Here is a 6,001-nt window from a genome sequence, read left to right as displayed (position 1 = left end):
TTGCTCCCAGCTTTGCGAATTTGTTCATGGGATGTTGGGAAAAGAATTATGTTTACAGTAATAACCCTTTTAAAGACAATATCATTTTTTATAAGAGATATATTGATGATATTTTAATTATTTGGGAAGGATCGGAAGAATCTTTTAACGATTTTTTAATTTTTATTTCAAATAACAATATGAATCTTAAATTTACATCAAATTTTAACAACAGAAGTATTGAGTTTTTGGATTTGATTTTAACATCAGAAGGTGACCAAATTTGCACAAAAAATTTTATAAAAGGAGTAGATGCGAACAGCTACCTGCATTACAAAAGCTGTCACCTGGACAAATGGAAGAACAACATACCATACTCCCAGTTCTACAGAATTAAACGTAATTGCAGCAATGCTAACGTCTGTAATGAACAACTTGATATTTATGCAACCAGGTTTAGAGAAAAAGAGTATCCGGAAGCAATCATCAATACAGCTATGCAGAAAACGAAAAACCTACAGAGAAATAATCTACTACAATATAAGACAGAGAAACCACAAAAAGAAGAAATGGTACCATTTATTACAACATATAATGGACACGAGAATCATATTAAAAAATCTCTTAACAAAAACTGGAATATCCTTCTGATGGATCCTTTACTCCAAAAGATCCTACCGACAAAACCACAGATTATATATAGAAAATCAAGGAACTTAAAAGATTTACTGGCACCGAGTATGCTGAGGGATAAAGGAAATGAAAGACCAACTATGAACACTTTGAAGTGCAATGGAAGCTATAAATGCAGACATTGCAATATTTGCAAATTTCTTCACCCCAAGAGAAAAACATTCACGAATTCGGACGGATCTAAGGAATACACTATAAAGAATTTTATGAACTGTAACTCCACATCAGTGATATACCTGTTAGAGTGCACATGTGGACTCAAGTACATAGGAAAAACCAAGAGACCACTAAAAATCAGAATTCAGGAGCACATTAGGAACATTAGAAACAGAGTTGAAGGACATGCAGTCTCCAAACACTTCTCAATAAAACATAATTCGGATCCCGAAGATATCACCTTCAAGGCAATAGAACACGTTACTCTGGGAGAAAGAGGTGGGGATTTGGGCAATCTGCTATCAAGAAGAGAGATGTTCTGGCTGTTTGAACTGGACACACTGGCACCTAAAGGCTTCAATGAATACTACGAAATTGCTCCTTTCTTGTGATATGCTCCATTCCTATCTACCAATATACCCCCAGGTTATGGAGGGGCCTGAGTAGTACCCTGAAGGTTCATCTTCTGAGGGAAGTCCAGGTTTGGTAGAATATCTGGCATTATGGACCATCGAAATATGTATTTGCTGCCATACCATCATGTGTGAGCCCAATCTCGTCCGATCTTGGAAGCAAAGCATGATTGGGCCAGGTTAGTACCAAGGAAGGTAACCCATTGAGAATACCTGGTGCTGCAAATTCAGCCGGCGGTTTGGAATATAACCAGGCTAGAGAATGATAATGCCTAAAAAGGGAATTATAGCATATTCACAATTGCAAGCCTTAAGGCCAAGGAGTGAATAATGATATCAGAACTTTACAATTCTAACTACCCAATTGAATGGAAAGAGGTGGATCTTGGGTTTGACTTATATGATTATCCAAGAAATCCTTAGAGTCTTTGGAACCTCCCCTTCAAGAAAAAGAGTAAAAGAATGATCCCCATACTTCAAGTACATCTTAAAACCGATTGTAACTATCTAACTGGATGAAAAGAGGTCGTTTGTCTGAGTCGGACCAATATGAAAATCCAAGAAATTTTCAGAGTCTTTGGAACCTCTTCTTCAAGGAAAAGAGTGAAAGAATGATCCCCATACCTTAAGAACATTTCACAACTTATTATATCCCTGAATTTCTGCTCCTCTTGGTTGAACTTTTAAAGAAATTCCTTTTTGGAATAAATATCTAAACAATATCCAATATAATTATATACATAAAACAATTCAGTACATATTCATAGTGTTTTTAGATCAAACTATTAATATATTATTATTCTAATATATATCTATGCCTAAGGAGAATGTTATACTTAGACTAATCATTTAATGATCTAACCTATATATCCAGCATCAAAACAGATTACCCTCCTTAAATGGAATGCTTATCCTTTATTATTTTAGTTTCAGATAATATGGAAGACACCACCTACTCATTATTCATACTTGGGCAAAAAACATACTAATTCTATAGACAAGAAGGGCGGAAGCATTAAGTCCGGAGAAAACAATGGGGCGGAAGAGCTCAACACATCTATTAAGTAAGGGCGGAAGTGATGTGCCGCGTCCTGGAGCGAAACGACAGAAGGGTTGGTGGAAGTGACGCGGTTCACCTCCGAACACGTCAACACACGGCGGGCAGAAGTGACGTGCCCAGTTCGGAACACGAGGAAGAAAACGGAAGTGCTTGATCGCGCGCTATGGTTTAACACAGCTGCCGGGAACGGATGTGACGCTCCAATTAAGGGCAGAGGCCAGTTCACAAAGGGCGGAAGTTGAACTTAAAAGATCGCCGTTTGACTATTTATAACTAACATTTCTTTATGGGAAACCCTGTAACACAAACTATTTTAAATGATGGCTTGCTGAATTATGAAATCGCTTGGTTTTGAGGTCTCCCTAAGACAAAGGAAGTAGGGTGAACACCTGACTCTCATTTGAACTCAGTGTGGTATGAATACAGGACCACCACACTGAAGCAATATCCCCTTGATGAAGTCATAGTGACGAAACGCGTTGGGACTGTTGGCTGCCTCATGCACTGTGGAGAACTACCTCTCTCCTTCAATCAGATAAGCTGCTTAAAAATATCAACTTTCCTCTACTTTGTTTTTATCTATTTACTGCCAGTCGTTGTTTTTATGGTCATATTTATTTATATATTTTTATGTGCACTGTTTTTCAATAAATTGTCATAATTTTTATTATACTTGGCACTAGCACTTTGTTTCAGATTCATTATATTTTTGCACTAGCACTTTGTTGTCTATATGAGTTCAACAAAAATTTTTTTTTTTTTTTTTTTTATCTAGATGTAATCAGATATATCATATTTTGCACTAAGCACCTTGCTATTTATTGGTTCATTATATTTATTAATTAGCGTGAAACACGCCCCTCTATATGGTTTGAGGTATAACTACATTTGTAAACCATTAACTTATCTACTGTACATTTTACTGTGTGTGAATTTACACATCTAGCAAACTAGTCGCCTGATTGTCAATTCTCTTGTTTTTCATATATATATATATATATATATATATTTGTATATATTTTTTTTATTATTCTTTTTTTTTCCTTTGAAATACATTTTATTTTGTCTTTGTAAAAGCAAGTACATTTTTCCCACAGAAAAAAATACAGAAATGAGCTAAATATATTTAGCAGTTTCCTGGTCTGAGTTAAGGTTTCCCAATGCTCTTGGGGTTACTTCTTGTCCCAGTGTTATTTCTGTAAATGGGATATAATTTAAGTATGACAAGAATGTTCTGCTGAAAGCAAGTCTGTTATGGCAGTTTTCAAATGTTCAAGTGGGAAAAGCAATGATTCCAGTATATGATACTACAGTATAAATTTATACTGAGTTTTAAAGATAACCAAATAAAAACACGAACAGCAATGTGGAGTACTACAATGTTCCAGAAGAAAAAAATATATAGGTTCCTATACAATCATTATGTAGCACCAGTTTAAATGAAGGTTTAACTGAATCTGCCAAAATAAAATCCTATTCTCAAATGCTAATAATTGTTGAATAGTAACATTGATCTGCATGAAAGTTGAGGCTGAGAATTATTTAGTAATATTTTCAGCTAATTCGAGAAAGAGCAGTTTAAAATATAGAGAGGGATTTTCTGAATGGAATTTAAACCACTGAATTCTGATTGAAAAGTTATCCATGAAACTTAGCATGAGGAAGGGGGAAATATCATACCAGCTAAAACAAATCAATAGAGAGCAGGGATGTAGCAGGGCAGAGAACTGTGTGCATAAGGTGTGCCAGGGACACTCTGGGTGACTGTAAGGTGGTAAATGAAGCATTCAAAAGATGCTCCAGGAGGCCCTCTAGACTGCAGGATGCCATTCCAAGCACCCTACAAGCCAAGTGCTGGTGCCAAAGGGAAGTGGCTGTGCTTAGGTTTGGCTGCTCATTAGCAAACAGGTGACCAGCTAGCACCCACAGAGAGAGAGAATGCTAATGAGTCTGGAGACCTGAATCTCATAAAAAAAATGAACAAGGTTGATTAATGGAAGTTACCGCAGGTAACTAATCCATGAGTGATTAGGCCTCTTTGATGAGAGCCATTGTGTGAACCTGATTTCTCCAGACTTTGTGTAGTGTCAGTAGTACTGTCAGGCATAGTACAATAATAGTCTCAGTACTGTCGCTGCTCCTCACACTTAATCATCCTTTCCTGATAAATCTGTCTAGCTCTCCCTGTGGTTATTGCATGTATGGTGAAAATCATAGTCTTGTTAAATAGGTTTGCACTAGATATGTGTGCGGACCCCTATGTTTTGGTTTTGGATCTGGATTTATCTTTGTGTTTTAGTTTTGGTTTTGCAAAACTACCCTCAAGTGTTTTGGTTTTGGATTCGGATAAAAATCGATTTGATGTTTTCCAGGTTTGGATTAAATTGGATTAAATTGTATTTATTGTTTCAATCCTCATATAAAAAACATTTAGATGCATCCAGGAGTGTAAAGGGGGGTAACCACTAGACGATAAAGTTGAATGATTGAACGATAATGATAAAATCGTTCTATAATCGTTCAATAATCGTTTGAACATTGTTTGAAAATCGTTTGAAAATTTGGTCTGTTAGACATCTTTTAGACATCTATCATCGTTCAAACATGCTGGTCAACCTGACGATATTGTCAGGTTCAGCATGTTTGCAGATGATTGATTGTACCTGCATTGAACGACATATCGTTCAGTGTGGGCACCCTGCAGTGTAGTGAACGAATGAAAGATAACAATATCGTTATCGTTCAGTCTTTCCACTGTCGTTTAGTGGATACCTGCCTTAACAGTTCAGAAATGAACCAACACTAGTGCTCATAGGTCTGCTGCTAGCTGCAAAATTGGCTGGAAGTGGTGAAAATTGTTGAATCTCCGTGAAATTGCTGCGACTAACAGTAGGCTATGCCAGCCAAGACTAATGGCACTACAGTTGTAAAACGCAAAGAGTTGGTTTTCCCTTCTATAGTACATATCAGTGCTATAATGGTCAGCACAAGCTGTATGTCCTAGGTTCTAGGCCTAGGGGAATCGGGTTTGCAAATATAAAAGTATAAAAAATGGAGGCCTCTTGCCTTCCTTAAGTAAGCCCTGTACTGAATCTTGTAAGATGCCCGTTGCTCAGCATATTGGATAAATTGTGTTGATTTATTATGGAAGCACCTACTTCTTGGTGTAAATTACATCAACATGAGTCCCACACAGAGCAGTAGGGAGGGGGGTGTATGTAAGATCCCTGCATCTGGCTACCATGGTGTCTGGAACAGCACCTGCAGCCAGTGGCACTGCTTCAGGACATTGCGGGTTTGGGGGCGTGTCTGGCACAGGGCGGCAGTGAGCCCTGCTCTATCACTAGCCCCACAGTGAATATTACAGAGCCATAAGGAATTGGAGAGGCTGGGATTAAATATTGCTTTCAAAAGACATCAAGGGGCCTGATAAAGACTCAAGGTGGAGCGTGATGGGTGGTATCAGTGATACATTTTGAGTGATCATCAGATATTGAAATTGCACATCCTTGTAGTGCCTGTTGGAGTTTTCTACCTCAGCGTATTACGTAAATGAGAGTGAATTGCCAAATAGAGTTTATGTTTAGCTTCAATAAAGGAATTGTATACTTTGTATATCTTATCATTAGGTTCCTATACCGGCAGTAAATGATAAGATATGACTCAGTGATAAAACAAAGTCAGATATCAGTGCTGTGTT

The 6,001-nt window shown here is 37.3% G+C and overlaps 1 pseudogene; it reads left to right on the top strand.

Annotated features, from left to right (window-relative positions):
* Positions 1 to 1,350: 1,350 nt before the first annotated feature.
* LOC148481400 (5S ribosomal RNA) lies at positions 1,351 to 1,469 on the top strand (annotated as a pseudogene).
* Positions 1,470 to 6,001: the final 4,532 nt, after the last annotated feature.

The sequence above is a fragment of the Taudactylus pleione genome, unplaced genomic scaffold (assembly GCF_031769625.1).
Source record: "Taudactylus pleione unplaced genomic scaffold, aTauple2 ptg000582l, whole genome shotgun sequence".
Lineage (NCBI taxonomy): Eukaryota > Metazoa > Chordata > Amphibia > Anura > Myobatrachidae > Taudactylus > Taudactylus pleione.
This window is presented reverse-complemented; position numbering and strand designations above follow the sequence as displayed.